Source organism: Arachis stenosperma, chromosome 6 (genome assembly GCF_014773155.1).
Source record: "Arachis stenosperma cultivar V10309 chromosome 6, arast.V10309.gnm1.PFL2, whole genome shotgun sequence".
NCBI lineage: Eukaryota > Viridiplantae > Streptophyta > Magnoliopsida > Fabales > Fabaceae > Arachis > Arachis stenosperma.
The window spans coordinates 100572603-100591426 of NC_080382.1; the positions used below are offsets into that span (position 1 = coordinate 100572603).

Sequence of the window (18824 nt, forward strand, 5' to 3'; positions counted from 1 at the left end):
CCCATGTAATTCACCTCTTCCATTGAAGGGTTCTCAGGATCATAAGCTTCTTCTTCAGATGAAGCATCCTTAGTACTGACTGGTACATTTTGCATTCCAGACAGACTTTGAGAAATCAGATTGACTTGTTGAGTCAATATTTTGTTCTGAGCCAATATGGCATTCAGAGTATCAATCTCAAGAACTCCTTTTTTCTGATTTGTCCCATTGTTCACAGGATTCCTTTCAGAAGTATACATGAATTGGTTATTTGCAACCATTTCAATGAGCTCTTGAGCTTCTGTAGGCGTCTTCTTCAGATGAAGAGATCCTCCAGCAGAGCTATCCAAAGATATCTTGGATAGTTCAGAGAGACCATCATAGAAAATACCTATGATGCTCCATTCAGAAAGCATGTCAGAAGGACATTTTCTGATCAATTGTTTGTATCTTTTCCAAGCTTCATAGAGGGATTCTCCATCCTTCTGTCTGAAGGTTTGGACTTCCACTCTAAGCTTACTCAATTTTTGAGGTGGAAAGAACTTTGCCAAGAAGGCATTGACTAGCTTTTCCCAAGAGTTCAAGCTTTCTTTAGGTTGTGAGTCCAACCATATTCTAGCTCTGTCTCTTACAGCAAAAGGGAATAGCGTAAGTCTGTAGACTTCAGGGTCAACCCCATTATTCTTGACAGTGTCACAGATTTGCAAGAATTCAGCTAAGAACTGATGAGGATCTTCCAATGGAAGTCCATGGAACTTGCAATTCTGTTGCATTAGAGAAAATAATTGAGGCTTAAGCTCAAAGTTGTTTGCTTCAATGGCAGGGATAGAGATGCTTCTCCCATAGAAGTCGGGAGTAGGTGCAGTAAAGTCACCCAGCACCTTCCTTGCATTGTTGGCATTGTTGTTATTTTCGGCTGCCATGGGTTCTTTTTCTTTGAAGATTTCTGTTAGGTCCTCTACAGAGAGTTGTGCCTTAGCTTCTCTTAGCTTTCGCTTCAAGGTCCTTTCAGGTTCAGGGTCAGCCTTAACAAGAATGCCTTTGTCTTTATTCCTGCTCATATGAAAGAGAAGACAACAAGAAAATGTGGAATCCTCTATGTCACAGTATAGAGATTCCTTGAGGTGTCAGAGGAAAAGAAAATTAGAAGGAAGAGGTAGAAGAATTCGAACTTAGTGAGATAGAGTTCGAATTGTGCATTGAGGAGGAGTGATACTCCATAAATAGAAGGATGTGAGAAGAGAGGAAGAGTTTTTCGAAAATTAAGTAAAAGATTTTAAAAACATTTTGAAAAACTTGAATTGATTTTCGAAAACTAAAAGTGGGAAAGAAATCAAGTAATTTTTGAAAAAGATTTTGAAATTAGAAGTTAAAAAGATATGATTGAAAATTATTTTGAAAAAGATGTGATTAAAAAGATATGATTGAAAAGTTATGGTTTTAAAAAGATATGATTGAAAAGATATGATTTGAAAACAATTTTAAAAAGATTTGATTTTAAAAATTAATGACTTGCCTAACAAGAAAAGATATGATTCAAACATTAAACCTCTCTCAACAGAAAAGGCAACATACTTGAATTGTTCAATCAAATCATTAATTGTTAGCAAGTATCTTTGAAAAAGGAAAGAACTTGATTTTGAAAAAGATTTGATTGAAAAGATATGATTTGAAAAAGATTTGATTTTGAAAAACTTTGAAAACTTGGAAAAAATTTGCATTGAAAACAGAATCTTCCCTCTTGTGCCATCCTGGCGTTAAACGCCCAGAATGGTGCACATTCTGGCGTTTAACGCCCAAAGCACTACCCTTTTGGGCATTAAACGCCCAACCAGGCACCCTGGCTGGTGTTTAAACGCCAGTCTGTCCTTCTTCACTGGGCGTTTTGAACGTCCAGCTTTTTCTGTATAATTCCTCTGCAGTATGTTCTGAATCTTCAATTCTCTGTATTATTGACTTGAAAAGACACAAATTAAAAATATTTTTGGATTTTTAATAATGTGGAATAATCAAAATGCAACTAAAATCAAATAGATAATGCATGCAAGACACCAAACTTAGCAGTTTGTATACTACTGACACTAACAAAATGAGAATGCATATGAGAAACAACAAAACACTCAAGTCAAGAGAATTTAAAGATCAGAGCAAGGAAATCATCAAGAACAACTTGAAGATTAATGAGGACACATGAATGCAAGAAGAATAGAAACATGCAATTGACACCAAACTTAAAATGAGACACTAGACTTAAACAAGAAATATTTTTGGTTTTTATGATTTTGTAATTTTTTTTTTTTCGAAAATTAAGTGAAAAAGAAAATAAAGGTATCAAAATTCTTAATGAGAATTCCAGGAATCATGCAATGTTAGTCTAAAGCTTTAGTCTAAAGGAATTAGACATGGCTAGCCAAGCTTCAGCAAGACATTGTATTCAAGAGCTAAATTGATAAGAATCAATCAGCTTTGGTGATGATAAGAACATCACCTTGAAACACTAGAATTCATTCTTAAGAACTCTAAAGATAGACACCTAATCTAAGCAACAAGATGAACCGTCAGTTGTCCAAACTCAACAATCCCCGGCAACGGCGCCAAAAACTTGGTCCTGTTGCCGGATCAAAACTTGGCACTGTTATTGCAGGGAACAAATGCGAAACTGTAGTTAGGACATTTAATTCCCCGGCAACGGCGCCAAAAACTTGGTGCACGAAATTGTGATCACTACTTTTCACAACTCAAATAATCCCTAGTAATGGCCCCAAAGGCTTGGTGCTCAATACCATGGCATAAACACAACTTCGCACAACTAACCAGCAAGTGCACTAGGTCGTCCAAGTAATAAACCTTACGCGAGTAAGGGTCGATCCCACGGAGATTGTTGGTATGAAGCAAGCTATGGTCACCTTGTAAATCTTAGTCAGGCAGACTCAAATGGGTATAGATGATGAATAAAACATAAAGATAAAGATAGAGATACTTATGTATATCATTGGTGAGAGCTTCAGATAAGCGAATGGAGATGCTTTGTCCCTTCCGTCTCTCTGCTTTCCTACTGTCTTCATCCAATCCTTCTTACTCCTTTCCATGGCAAGCTGTATGCAAGGGTTTCACCGTTGTCAGTGGCTACCTCCCATCCTCTCAGTGGAAATGTTCAACGCACCCTGTCACGGCACGGCTATCCAGCTGTCGGTTCTCGATCATGTCGGAATAGAATCCAGTGATTCTTTTGCGTCTGTCACTAACGCCCCGCCCTCAAGAGTTTGAAGCTCGTCACAGTCATTCAATCATTGAATCCTACTCAGAATACCACAGACAAGGTTTAGACCTTCCGGATTCTCTTGAATGCCGCCATCAGTTCTAGCTTATACCACGAAGATTCCGGTTAAAGAATCCAAGAGATATCCACCCAATCTAAGGTAGAACGGAGGTGGTTGTCAGGCACACGTTCATAGGTGAGAATGATGATGAGTGTCACGGATCATCACATTCATCAAGTTAAAGAACAAGTGATATCTTGGAACAAGAACAAGCGGAATTGAATAGAAGAACAATAGTAATTGCATTAATACTCGAGGTACAGCAGAGCTCCACACCTTAATCTATGGTGTGTAGAAACTCCACCGTTGAAAATACATAAGAACAAGGTCTAGGCATGGCCGAATGGCCAGCCTCCCAAAGTGATCAAAAGATCTAAAGATCAAAAGATTCCAAAGATCCCAAGATGTCAAATACAATAGTAAAGGGTCCTATTTATAGAAAACTAGTAGCTTAAGGTTTACAAAGATGAGTAAATGACATAAAAATCCACTTCCGGGCCCACTTGGTGTGTGCTTGGGCTGAGCATTGAAGCATTTTCGTGTAGAGACTCTTCTTGGAGTTAAACGCCAGCTTTTGTGCCAGTTTGGGCGTTTAACTCCCACTTTGATGCCAGTTCCGGCGTTTAACGCTGGGAAATCTGAAGGTGACTTTGAACGCCGGTTTGGGCCATCAAATCTTGGGCAAAGTATGGACTATCATATATTGCTGGAAAGCCCGGAATGTCTACTTTCCAACGCCGTTGAGAGCGCGCCAATTGGGCTTCTGTAGCTCCATAAAATCCACTTCGAGTGCAGGGAGGTCAGAATCCAACAGCATCTGCAGTCCTTTTCAGTCTCTGAATCAGATTTTTGCTCAGGTCCCTCAATTTCAGCCAGAAAATACCTGAAATCACAGAAAAACACACAAACTCATATTAAAGTCCAGAAAAGTGAATTTTAATTAAAAACTAATAAAAATATACTAAAAACTAACTAAATCCTACTGAAATCATACTAAAAACAATGCCAAAAAGCGTACAAATTATCCGCTCATCAATCATCATTGTTCCATCTGGGTGGTTTAGCCTTGGAATTCTCAAAGAAGCCTCCAAACAACTTCCTAGACCCATGCAATTTGGTTCTACACCAACCATTACTATTCAACTTTGAGCATGCAACCATCATGAACTTAGAGTGATGTTTACGACCACTAACCATCTCCCTTTTGCTCTTTAATTCACAAAGTTTTCTAATTTGACCATCCATCTCAAGCAAATCATGTTCAAGGGGAATGAGAAAGCTCAAGGATAAGGGATTCACCCAGTTGAATGAAGGAATGGATGGTGATGGCTTCGGAGAGGTGTTTTCAACAATCTTGCAACTTCCACCCCCCCTTGTGCACTTCTTGGATTATCTCCACCTCTTGACAACTTTCTTCAACCTCTCCTTGCTTGTTAACTTCCTCCAACTCCTCATCATCATCAATCAAATTAAATTTTGGAGGTTGTGTGAAGTCCACTTCATCATCGACTTCACACCCAATGGAAGAGTCTTCAATAAGGTCACCAATGTAACTTAGTGTAGAGTTGTCTTCAATGATCTCAAATTCATGCCCATTAAGAGAGGATTCCATTATAGATAGGAATTCATTGATGATTGAATCCATCTCTTGATCAACCTCTTCAAGATCTTCAACCTTGATATGCCTTGGAGGTTGTTGAGACTCCCATGGTGGTTTCGCATCTCCTAAATCTCCAACCACTTTGGTGCACGAAATTGCAATCACACTTTTGCAATCCCGCACAACTAACCAGCAAGTGCACTGGGTCGTCCAAGTAATACCTTACGTGAGTAAAGGTCGATTCCACGGAGATTGTCGGCTTGAAGCAAGCTATGGTTATCTTGTAACTCTTAGTCAGGATATCAATAATTATCAGGGTTGATTGTAAAAAGCAAAAGAACATGAAATAAGTACTTGTTTTGCAGTAATGGGGAACAGGTTGAGGTTTTGGAGATGCTCTATCTTTTGAACCTCTGCTTTCCTACTGTCTTCTTCTTCAAGCACGCAAGGCTCCTTCCATGGCAAGCTGTATGTAGGGTTTCACCATTGTCAATGGCTACCTCCCATCCTCTCAGTGAAAATGTTCAACGCGCTCTGTCACAGCACGGCTAATCATCTGTCGGTTCTCATTCGGGTTGGAATAGAATCCAGTGATTCTTTTGCGTCTGTCACTAACACCCAGCCCTCAGGAGTTTGAAGCTTGTCATAGTCATTCAATCCTTGAATCCTACTCAGAATACCACAGACAAGGTTTAGACCTTCCGGATTCTCTTGAATGCCGCCATCAATTCTAGCTTATACCACGAAGATTCTGATTAAGGAATCCAAGAGATATCTACTCAATCTAAGGTTGAATGGAGGTGGTTGTCAGGCACACGTTTATAGTTGAGAATGATGATGAGTGTCACGGATCATCACATTCATCAAGTTTAGGAACAAGTGATATCTTAGAATGGAAGCAAGCATGATTGAATGAAAAACAGTAGTAATTGCATTAATCCATCAAGACACCGCAGAGCTCCTCACCCCCAACCATGGGGTTTAGAGACTCATGCCGTAGAAGATACAATGAGAAACGTGTAAAGTGTCATGAGGTACAGATACAATGTCAAAAGATCCTATTAATAGTGAACTAGTAACCTCGGGTATACAGAAATGAGTAAATGACTTAAAAATCCACTTCCGGGGTCCACTTGGTGTGTGCTTGGGCTGAGCATTGAAGCTTTTATGTGTAGAGACTTTTTCTGGAGTTAAACGCCAGCTTTTATGCCAGTTTGGGCGTTTAACTCCAATTCTTATGCCAGTTCCGGCGTTAAACGCCGGGAATTCTGAAGCTGATTTGTAACGCCAGTTTGGGCGATCAAATCTCGGGCAAAGTATGGACTATTATATATTGCTGGAAAGCCCAGGATGTCTACTTTCCAACGCCGTTGAGAGCGCGCCAATTGGGCTTCTATAGCTCCAGAAAATCCATTTCGAGTACTGGGAGGTCAGAATCCAACAGCATCTGCAGTCCTTTTCAGTCTCTGAATCAGATTTTTGCTCAGGACCCTCAATTTCAACCAGAAAATACCTGAAATCACAGAAAAACACACAAACTCATAGTAAAGCCCAGAAAAGTGAATTTTAACTAAAAACTAATAAAAATATAATAAAAACTAACTAAAATATACTAAAAACATACTAAAAGCAATGCCAAAAAGCGTATAAATTATCCGCTCATCACAACACCAAACTTAAATTGTTGCTTGTCCCCAAGCAACTGAAAATCAAAATAGAATAAAAAGAAGAGAATATACTATAGACTCCAAAATATCAAAGAAACTTAGCTCCAATTAGATGAGCGGGACTAGTAGCTTTTTGCTTCTAAACAGTTTTGGCATCTCACTTTATCCTTTGAAGTTTAGAAAGATTGGCATCTATAGGAACTCAGAACTCAGATAGTGTTATTGATTCTCCTAGTTAAGTATGATGATTCTTGAACATAGCTACTTTATGAGTCTTGGCTGTGGCCCAAAGCACTTTGTCTTCCAGTATTACCACCGGATACATTCATGCCACAGACACATATTTGGGTGAACCTTTTCAGATTGTGACTCAGCTTTGCTAGAGTCCCCAATTAGAGGTGTCCAGGGTTCTTAAGCACACTCTTTTTGCCTTGGATCACAACTTTATTATTATTTTTTTTATTCACTGCTTTTTCTTGCTTCAAGAATCAATTTGATGATTTTTCAGATCCTCAATAACATTTCTCCTTTTCCATTATTCTTTCAAGAGCCAACAATTTTAACATTCTTAAAACAAAAAATTCAAAAGACATATGCACTGTTCAAGCATTCATTCAGAAAATAAAAAGTATTGTCACCACATCAAACTAATTCAACTAGTTTCAAAGATGAATTCGAAATCCTGTACTTCTTGTTCTTTTATGATTAGAGCATTTTTCATTTAAGAGAGGTGATGGACTAATGGGACATTCATAGCTTTAAGACATGAACCTTAAATTTTATTAATCATGAATTAAGAACAAGACTCAAAAATAGATATAAGATGTGACTAATAGTAATAGAAAACAAAAATTTAAATGGACTCCTAATGATAGAGGTTATCACAGAGTTAGGACTCAACAACCTTGATTTTGAGAAGTGGATGCTCCCTCAACTTGTGGGGTGAGCTTTTGGCGTTTTAACTCTTGAAGTTCATGCCCCTGCTTCTCTTGTTCCTTCAGCAATTTGCAGAGCATGTAGTTTTGATTTTGCTGTTCTTCCTTAATTTGTTTCATAGCTTCTTGCAGCTTGGCAACAGATGCTTCTAGACGAGTCCAGTAGTCAATTTCAGGAAGTTCAGGGAGGAACTCCTGCGCCCTCCTTTTGATAGAGTTATCTTGCATTTGTCCTTCCATTGACCTCTTGGTGATTGGGTGCTCAATTGGGATGAATTCATCTACTCCCATCCTCACCCCAGCATCTTTACATAGCAAAGAGATTAAGCTTGGGTAAGCCAGTTTGGCTTCAGTGGAGTTCTTGTTTGCAATTGTGTAGATCTCACAAGCAATCAGATGATGAACCTCCACTTCTCTTCCCAGCGTAATACAATGAATCATCACTGCTCTCTTGATAGTAACCTCAGAACGGTTGCTAGTTGGCAATATGGAACGCCCAATAAAGTCTAGCCTGCCTCTTGCAATTGGTTTGAGGTCTCCCCTCTTGAGTTGGTTTGGGACACCTTTTGAATTGGTTGTCCACTTAGTTCCAGGGAGGCATATGTCCTCTAGAACTTGATCTAACCCCTTATCTGCTCTCACCATTCTCCTATTAAAGGATTCAGGATCATCTTGCAGTTGAGGCAATTTGAAGATCTCTCTTATTTTGTCCAGATGGAAGTAGATAACTTTCCCTCTGACCATGGTTCTGTAAGTATGGAAAGTGGTTCCAGTCATTCTCTGCTTATCTGTCAGCCACAGATTTGAGTAGAATTCCTGAACCATATTTCTTCCAACCCTTATCTCAGGATTGGTTAGAACTTCCCATCCTCTATTTCGAATTTGCTCTTGGATCCCCGGATATTCATCTTCTTTTAGATCGAATTTGACTTTCGGGATCACTGACCTCAGACCCATTATTTTGTGATAATGGTCTTCATGTTCTTTGGTTAAGAACTTCTCTTGATTCCAAAGACTCTTTGGATTATTCTCTTTCTTGCCTCTTGAATTGGTTTGTTTTCCCTTAGGAGCCATGATCTTGATGATTCTTAGCTTAGTGATCACGGAAAAGCACACCAAACTTAGAGGTTTGCTTGCCCTCAAGCAAAAGAAAGGAAAGAGGGGAGAGAGGAGGAGAGCAAATTCGAATGGTGGGGAGAAAGGGATGGCCGAATGTGTATTTATAAGGGAGGGGGAGAGATTTCGAAAATTTTTGAAGGAGATTTGAGAAGATATGGAAAGAATTTGAGAAATATTTGAGTTTTTGAAGAAGATTTGGGAAGGATTTGAGAGAGATTTGAAGAATGATTTTAATTTTTGAAAATTTGAAGGTGAATGATGGAAGTTTGAAATGTGTTTATGTAGAAAATTATGGATCAAAATAGGAAAGTTTGAAAAAATTTTAATTAGAAAGCAAAATCTCTGTCCCCCACCTTTCTGGCGTTAAACGCCCAGAATGGTATCCATTCTGGCGTTTAACGCCCAAATGTTGGCCATTGTGGGCGTTTAACGCCCAGCCAGGTACCCTGGCTGGCGTTAAACGCCAGAATTCCCTTCATCACTGGGCGTTTTGCTAAACGCCCAGGATGCTGCACACCTGGCGTTAAACGCCCAGAATGGTGCCCATTCTGGCGTTTAACGCCCAAAATGGCACCTTTACTGGTGTTAAATGCCCAGAATGGTGCCCATTCTGGCGTTTAACGCCCAAAGTATCCTTTACTGGCATTTTTTCACCAGCAAGCTCCTTTTTCTCTGCTTTTTGCACTGAATCCTTCTGTAACTCTGTGAATTCCTTCAATTTTGATAATTGCCCTTTGAGAATATGTATCAAACCTTGATTAAACAGAACAGATAACCTGCTAATCACTGGGTTCCCTCCCAGCAAGCGCTTCTTTATTGTCTTTAGCTGGACCTTCACTGAGAATCACTCAAGCCTCAGTTTTGAGCATTCTTGCTCAAAATTGCTTTCAAGATAATGCTTGATCCTCTGTCCATTAACAATGAACTTTTTGTCAGAATCAGTATCCTGAAGCTCAACATATCCATATGGTGATACTCCTGTAATCACATACAGCGGGATTTAAGTTTTCTTGGGAATAGCCTGAGCCTAGAGTTGAAGAGCAGAACTTTTTGTCCTGGCTCAAAGACTCTGGATGACAACTTCTTGTCATGCCACTTCTTTGCCTTTTCCTTATAAATTTTTGCATTTTCAAAGGCACTGAGTCTAAATTCATCTAGCTCATTTAGCTGGAGCAATCTTTTTTCACCAGCTAACTTAGCATCCAGGTTTAGGAATCTGGTTGCCCAGTAGGCTTTATGTTTCAGTTCCACGGGCAGATGACAGGCCTTGCCATACACAAGTTGGTATGGAGAGGTTCCTATTGGAGTCTTGAATGCTGTTCTGTATGCCCACAGAGCATCATCCAAGCTCTTTGCCCAATCCTTTCTACGGGCAATTACAGTCCGTTCTAGGATTCTTTTTAGCTCTCTGTTAGAGACTTCAGCTTGCCCATTTGTCTGTGGATGATACGGGGTTGCCACTTTGTGGCTAATTCCATATCGGACCATGGCAGAGTAGAGCTGTTTATTGCAGAAATGAGTGCCCCCATCACTGATTAGGACTCTGGGAACACCAAATCTGCTGAAGATGTGTTTCTGGAGGAATTTCAGCACGGTCTTAGTATCATTAGTGGGTGTAGCAATTGCTTCTACCCACTTAGATACATAGTCCACTGCCACCAGAATGTAAGTGTTTGAGTATGATGGTGGGAACGGACCCATGAAGTCAATCCCCCATACATCAAAGAGTTCAATCTCTAAGATCCCTTGTTGAGGCATGGCGTATCCATGAGGCAAGTTACCAGCTCTTTGGCAACTGTCACAGTTACGCACAAACTCTCGGGCATCTCTATAGAGAGTAGGCCAGTAGAAGCCACATTGGAGGACCTTAGTGGCTGTTCGCTCACTTCCGAAATGTCCCCCATACTGTGATCCATGGCAGTGCCATAGGATCCTTTGTGCTTCCTTTCTGGGTACACATCTGCGGATCATTCTGTCTGCACATCTTTTAAAGAGATATGGCTCATCCCATAGGTAGTACTTGGCATCTGAAATTAATTTCTTTCTTTGCACCCTGCTATACTCCTGAGGTATGAACCTCACAGCTTTGTAATTTGCAATATTTGCAAACCATGGAGTTTCCTGAATGGCAAAAAGTTGCTATTCTGGAAAGGTCTCAGAGATCTCAGTAGAAGGGAGGGATGCCCTAGCTACTGGTTCTATTCGGGACAGATGATCAGCTACTTGGTTCTCTGTCCCTTTTCTGTCTCTTATTTCTATATCAAACTCTTGCAGAAGAAACATCCATCTTATGTGCCTGGGTTTTGAATCCTACTTTGTGAGTAAGTACTTAAGAGCAGCATGGTCAGTGTACACAATCACCTTTGATCCTACTAGATAGGATCTAAACTTGTCAATGGCATAGACCACTGCAAGTAACTCTTTTTCTGTGGTTGTGTAATTCTTCTGTGCATCATTTAGAACACGGCTGGCATAATAAATGACGTGCAGAAGCTTGTTATGCCTCTGTCCCAACACTGCACCAATGGCATGGTCACTGGCATCACACATTAGTTCGAATGGCAATGTCCAGTCTGGTGCAGAGATGACTGGTGCTGTGACCAGCTTGGCTTTCAGGGTCTCAAATGCTTGCAGACACTATGTGTCAAACAGAAATGGTGTGTCAGCAGCTAGCAGGTTGCTCAGAGGTTTTGCAATTTTCAAAAAATCCTTTATAAACCTTCTGTAGAATCCTGCATGCCCCAGAAAGCTTCTGATTGCATTAACATTGGCAGGTGGTGGTAATTTTTCAATTACCTCTACCTTTGCCTTATCCAACTCTATTCCCTTGCTTGAAATTTTGTGCCCAAGGACAATTCCTTCAGTCACCATAAAGTGACATTTCTCCCAGTTTAAAACCAAGTTAGTCTCTTGGCACCTTTTCAGGACAAGTGCTAGGTGGTTAATACAGGAGCTGAATGAGTCTCCATATACTGAGAAGTCATCCATGAAGACTTCCAGGAATTTCTCCACCATATCAAAGAAGATGGATAGCATGCATCTCTGAAAGGTTGCAGGAGCATTACACAGACCAAAAGGCATCCTCCTGTAGGCAAACACGCCAGAAGGGCAAGTAAATGCTGTTTTCTCTTGGTCTTGAGGATCTACTGCAATTTGGTTGTAACCTGAATAGCCATCCAAAAAGCAGTAATAGTCATGGCCAGCTAGTCTTTCTAGCATTTGGTCTATGAATGGTAAAGGAAAATGATCCTTTCTGGTGGCTGTATTGAGCCTTCTGTAGTCAATACACATACGCCACCCTGTGACTATTCTTGTAGGAACCAGTTCTTTTTTTTCATTATGAACTACTATCATGCCTCCCTTTTTGGGGACAACTTGGACAGGGCTCACCCAGGGGCTATCAGAAATAGGATAAATAATCCCAGCCTCTAGTAATTTAGTGACCTCTTTCTGTACCACCTCCTTCATGGCTGGATTTAGCCGCCTTTGTGGTTGAACCACTGGTTTGGCATTATCCTCCAATAGGATCTTGTGCATGCATCTTGCTGGGCTAATGCCCTTGAGATCACTTATGGACCACCCAAGAGCTGTCTTGTGTGTCCTTAGCACTTGAATCAGTGCTTCCTCTTCCTGTGGATTTAAAGCAGAGCTTATGATCACTGGAAAAGTGTCACCCTCTCCCAGAAATGCATACTTCAGGGATGGTGGTAGTGGTTTGAGCTCAGGTTTGGGAGGCTTATCCTCCTCCTGAGGAATTTTCAAAAATTCTTTTGTTTCCTCTGGTTCTTCCTGATCAGGCTGAACATCCTTGAAGATGTCCTCTAGCTCTGATTCTAGACTTTCAGTCATATTGATCTCTTCCACCAGAGAGTCAATAATGTCAGCGCCCATGCAGTCATTTGGTGTGTCTGGATGCTGCATAGCTTTTACAGCATTCAACTTGAACTCATCCTCATTGACTCTCAGGGTTACTTCCCCTTTTTGTACATCAATGAGAGTTTGTTCAGTTGCTAGGAAAGGTCTTCCTAGAATGAGAGTTGCACTCTTATGCTCCTCCATTTCCAGCACTACAAAGTCAGTTGGAAAGGCGAATGGCCCAACCTTGACAATCATGTCCTCAATTATGCCTGATGGATATTTAATGGAGCCATCAGCAAGTTAGAGGCATATCCGGGTTGGTTTGACTTCTTCAGTCAACCCAAGCTTTCTGATAGTGGATGCAGGTATTAAATTGATGCTTGCTCCAAGGTCACACAAGGCTATCTTGGTGCAAGCACCTTCTAATGTGCATGGTATCATAAAGCTTCCTGGATCTTGAAGCTTTTCTGGTAAGCTTTTCAGAATGACTGCACTGCATTCTTCAGTGAGAAATACTTTTTCAGTTTCTCTCCAATCCTTCTTATGACTTAAGATCTCTTTCATGAACTTAGCATAAGAAGGTATTTGCTCTAATGCCTCTGCAAACGGAATCTTTATTTCAAGAGTCCTTAGATAGTCTGCAAAGCGGGCAAATTGCTTATCCTGTTCCGCTTGGCGGAGTTTTTGTGGATAAGGCATCTTGGCTTTATATTCTTCAACCTTAGTTGCTGCAGGTTTATTCCTTACAGAAATGGTTGGAGAAGCCTTTTTAGAGGGGTTACTATCAGCACTCTCAGGTGTCTGATTCCCCATTGGCGTTTGAACGCCAGGATTGGGTGAAAAATGGGCGTTTAACGCCAACTTTTCCCCCTGTTCTGGCGTTTGAACGCCAGAACTGGGCAGGGAATGGGCGTTTAACGCCAACTTTCCCCCCTTTTCTGGCGTTTGAACGCCAAGAGTATTCCTCTCTAGGCTCTTACTGTCCTCAGAGGGATTTTGGATAGTGGTTTGGCTATCCTCTGTCAATTGTTCCTTTATTGGCTTTTTGCTACTTTGAGCAGTGTTATTCAATGTCTTCCCACTCCTCAGTTGAACTGCTTGGCATTCTTCTGTTATCTGTTTAGATAGCTGCTGTTTTGCCTGATTCAACTGTGATTCTATGTTCTTGTTAGCAATTTTAGTTTCTTGGAGCATCTCTTTAAATTCTGCTAACTGTTTTGTCATCAGGTGTAATTGCTGATTAAGCTCAACCATCTGTTCTTGAGGATTAGGATCAGTGGCTACTGCCATAACTTCTTCTTTTGTGGAGAACTCATTGCTAGAGTACAAATGTTGGTTTCTAGCAACAGTATCTATAAGCTCTTGAGCCTCCTCAATCGTCTTCCTCATATGTATAGATCCACCAGCTGAGTGGTCTAGAGACATCTGAGCTTTTTCTGTAAGCCTATAGTAGAAGATGTCTAACTGTACCCACTCTGAAAATATTTCAGAGGGGCATTTTCTTAGCATACCTCTATACCTCTCCCAGGCATTATAAAGAGATTCATTATCCTCTTGTTTAAAGCCTTGGATGTCCAGCCTTAGCTGTGTCATCCTTTTTGGAGGGTAAAATTGATTCAGGAATTTGTCTGATAACTGTTTCCATGTCTTTATGCTTGCTGTAGGTTGGTTATTCAACCACCTCTTAGCTTGATCTTTTACAGCAAATGGAAACAGTAATAATCTGTAGACATCCTGATCCACCTCTTTATCACGTACTGTGTCAGCAAGTTGTAAGAATTGTGCCAGAAACTCAGTAGGTTCTTCCTGTGGAAGACCGGAATACTGGCAATTTTGCTGCACCATGATAATGAGTTGAGGATTTAGCTCAAAGCTGCTTGCTTTGATGGGAGGTATACAGATGCTACTCCCATATGCAGCAGTAATGGGGTTAGCATATGACCCCAGAGTCCTTCTGCACTGCTCATTTCCACTTAGGTCCATGACGGAGAAAGAGAATATGATACGGATTCACAAGTAAAGTAAAAAAAATTATTTATTTTATTTATTTATTTTTAGTTAACCAAAAAAATAAAATAAAACAAAAGGAAAATAAAGTAAATTTTCGAAAACTAAAAGAAAATAAGATCAAAGCAAATTGAAAACTAAATCAATTAGTTAATTAAAAAGATATGATTGAAAATTATTTTGAAAAAGATTTGATTTTTTTTTTTTTGAAATGAGGAAAGAGAAAAACAACAAAATGACACCAAACTTAAAATTTTTAGAAAATCAGACACAAATTTTCGAAAACTTAAAGGAAAACACAAAGAAGACACCAAACTTAGAATTTTTAAGGATCAAGAAAGGACTAAGGATATGCAAATTCGAAAAATAAAAGAAAACAAAAGCATGCAATTGACACAAAACTTAAAATATGAAACTAAACTCAAATAAAAGACTCTAAACCAACAAAAATAAAACAGTCCTAATCTAAGCAACAAGATAGACCGTCAGTTGTCCAAACTCGAACAATCCCCGGCAACGGCGCCAAAAACTTGGTGCACAAAATTGCAATCACACTTTTGCAATCCTGCACAACTAACCAGCAAGTGCACTGGGTCGTCCAAGTAATACCTTACGTGAGTAAGGGTCGATCCCACGGAGATTGTCGGCTTGAAGCAAGCTATGGTTATCTTGAAACTCTTAGTCAGGATATCAATAATTATCAGGGTTGATTGTAAAAAGCAAAAGAATATGAAATAAGTACTTGTTTTGTAGTAATGGGGAACAGGTTGAGGTTTTGGAGATGCTCTATCTTTTGAACCTCTGCTTTCCTACTGTCTTCTTCTTCAAGCACGCAAGGCTCCTTCCATGGCAAGCTGTATGTAGGGTTTCACCGTTGTCAATGGCTACCTCCCATCCTCTCAGTGAAAATGTTCAACGCGCTCTATCACAGCACGGCTAATCATCTGTCGGTTCTCAATCGGGTTGGAATAGAATCCAGTGATTCTTTTGCGTCTGTTACTAACGCCCAGCCTTCAGGAGTTTGAAGCTCGTCACAGTCATTCAATCCTTAAATCCTACTCAGAATACCACAGACAAGGTTTAGACCTTCCGGATTCTCTTGAATGCCGCCATCAATTCTAGCTTATACCATGAAGATTCTGATTAAGGAATCCAAGAGATATCTACTCAATCTAAGGTTGAACGGAGGTGGTTGTCAGGCACACGTTCATAGTTGAGAATGATGATGAGTGTCACGGATCATCACATTCATCAGGTTTAGGAACAAGTGATATCTTAGAATGGAAGCAAGCATGATTGAATGAAAAACAGTAGTAATTGCATTAATCCATCAAGACACCGCAGAGCTCCTCACCCCCAACCATGGGGTTTAGAGACTCATGCCGTAGAAGATACAATGAGAAACGTGTAAAGTGTCATGAGGTACAAATACAATGTCAAAAGATCCTATTAATAGTGAACTAGTAACCTCGGGTATACAGAAATGAGTAAATGACTTAAAAATCCACTTCCGGGGTCTACTTGGTGTGTGCTTGGGCTGAGCATTGAAGCTTTTATGTGTAGAGACTTTTTCTGGAGTTAAACGCCAGCTTTTATGCCAGTTTGGGCGTTTAACTCCAATTCTTATGCCAGTTCCGGCGTTAAACACCGGGAATTCTGAAGCTGATTTGCAATGCCGGTTTGGGCCATCAAATCTCAAGCAAAGTATGGACTATTATACATTGCTGGAAAGCCCAGGATGTCTAATTTCCAACGCCATTGAAAGCGCGCCAATTGGGCTTCTGTAGCTCCAGAAAACCCATTTCGAGTTCAGGGAGGTCAGAATCCAACAGCATCTGGAGTCCTTTTCAGTCTCTGAATCAGATTTTTGCTCAGGACCCTCAATTTCAGCCAGAAAATATCTGAAATCATAGAAAAACACACAAACTCATAGTAAAGCCCAGAAAAGTGAATTTTATCTAAAAATTAATAAAAATATAATAAAAACTAACTAAAATATACTAAAAACATACTAAAAACAATGCCAAAAAGCGTATAAATTATCCGCTCATCACACTTCTTCCTCTTCTTTAACAATCATGGCTTCCTCCAATTGCTCCAATACAAAATCTAACTCCTCATTCTCCACTGAATTTTCCAATCTCTCTTTCATGCTATGCTCTTCGTTTGATCCTTCGGATGAGGCCATGAAAGTACTTTAAGTGCATGAGAATTGGGATGCCAAAGTATGTACTACCTTGGTCAAGATAGTCACAAATTCTAGTGCATTCCTTTGCATATCCTCTTGCCCTTGAAGTAGCAAAGTGAGAGAATCATCTATTGGGGCTTGGGGTGGATAGGAAGGTTCATTATTTGGGAGAAAGGGTTCATAATAGGAAGGTGGTTCTTCTTGGTAAGGGTATGGAGATTGTGTTTATTGAGGTGGTTCTTGGGGGTAATTATGTTAGAATGTAGGTGGTTCTATAGGTTTTCGCTCATAATGGTCACAAGGATGTGGTAGAGGGGGTTAGTGGTATGATGGATATGGATCATAGGAAGGTATTTGGTAAAAAGGAGCTTGTGAGTATGGTTGAGGGTCATGTTGAGAATGAGGTTCATAGGCATATGATGGTGGTTGTTGATTGTCACAAAGAAATTCACCATAGCCATTGAATTGACATGCATTAGGATGGAAATTATACCTATAAGTAACTGGAGGTTGTTGCCAAGAGGAGTGATCAATTCCTTGAGGCTCCTCCCATCTTTGATTGTTCCATCCTTGATGTATGTTGTCATTGATATTCACATTTCCTACAACATAATTTGAACCAAACTCATAACTAAAGGGGTGAGAATTCATAGTGAAAGGACAAAATAAAAAACAAAAACTAACAAGAAACAAGGAAAACTAGATCCTGAAACTAGCAAAACAACCAAAAATCAAGATATATAAAATATCAACATATGTACAATAACCAATAACAAGGCACACAATTGCAAGTCCCTGGCAACGATGCCATTTTGATGAGCGGTAATTGCCGGTCGGTATAGAATTCCACAAATGAATTCTCGTTGTAAGTATAATTCTAAACCGACAAATAATTCCTTCAATAAAAAATTTGGTTGTCACAAGTACAAACCCCAATAAAAATAAACTAAAGTATTTAAACCTCGGGTCGTCTCTCAAGGAATTGCAGGAAAGTGTGGTCAATTATTGGTTATGGGTTTTATATTTTGGGGTTTTGAATAATGAACAAGAAATGTAAATTAAACTCAAATGATTAAAAGGATCTTGGCAAGGGTTGATGGTTAAGGATCTTTATCCTTGTTACTAACCACAATATTATAATTGCAAGGATCAATCCCATTAAGTCATCCTCTAACAAGTGGAGGAAAGTCAAATGAGCTTTATCAATCCCAATCCATAAGTCCTCCTAGCCACTCACTAATGAATTTAGTGAAAGCTAGAGTCAATGGATACCAATCATCAATTACTTGGACATTAGCAACTCAAGTTCACCTAAATTACCATCCCAAACCAAGAACACGAAAATCTACTCTAACATCCTTCCAAGTATTTCATCAAACACATGGAAGGCATAAAAACAAAGCATAGTAAATTACAAGAATTAATAAAATCTACTACTACCCAATACAAGTAATCAACACTAACAATTAAAGAAAGAAAAATTAACATGAAATACCTCAAATTGCATTAAAGAAAATTGAAATTGACAAGAGTGTTCATAACATAAACATACCCAAAATTAGAAATTAACAAGGGAAGAAAGGAAAATCAAGACACTACAACAAGGGATTGTAAAGAGAACAAGATGAAAACATGAAATTAAACCTAGATCTAAGAGAGATTAACCTAATCCTAACCTAATTCTAAAGAGAAAAAGGAGCTTCTCTCTAGAAAACTAACTAATGGCTCATTATAACTACACTAAGTGCTCCCCCGTTGTCTAATCCTCAATTCAGCATGAAATAGACTCTGGAATTAGTTGGATTTGGGTCTGAGAAGCTCAGAAATCGCCCCCAGCATTTTCACTTTAATAAGGTCATGTGCGAGCATCGAAGCGTATGCATGGGTCACGCGTACGCGTCGCTTGACAATTTTCCATCCACGCGTACGCGTCTGTTACACGTATGCATCCCCATGTGACTCCATATCCACGCATGTGCGTCGGTGAGTACGCTCCAAATCTTTGATCTTCCATGAGTTCTCTACTTTGCATGCTTTTCTCTTCACCCATTTGATCCATTCCTATCCTTTTCAACATGAATTCACTAACAAACACATTAAGGCATCTAGTGGAATCAAAGGTGAATTAAAATTAGCAAATTAAAGGTCTAA

The 18824-nt window shown here is 39.7% G+C and overlaps 1 non-coding gene across 1 annotated transcript; it reads left to right on the top strand.

The window, feature by feature from the left end:
• The first annotated feature begins 389 nt into the window (after window positions 1-389).
• Window positions 390-497, top strand: LOC130938137 (small nucleolar RNA R71). The gene has a single exon (XR_009069314.1). It is a non-coding gene; the product is annotated as a small nucleolar RNA R71 (small nucleolar RNA).
• The last annotated feature ends 18327 nt before the right edge of the window (window positions 498-18824 follow it).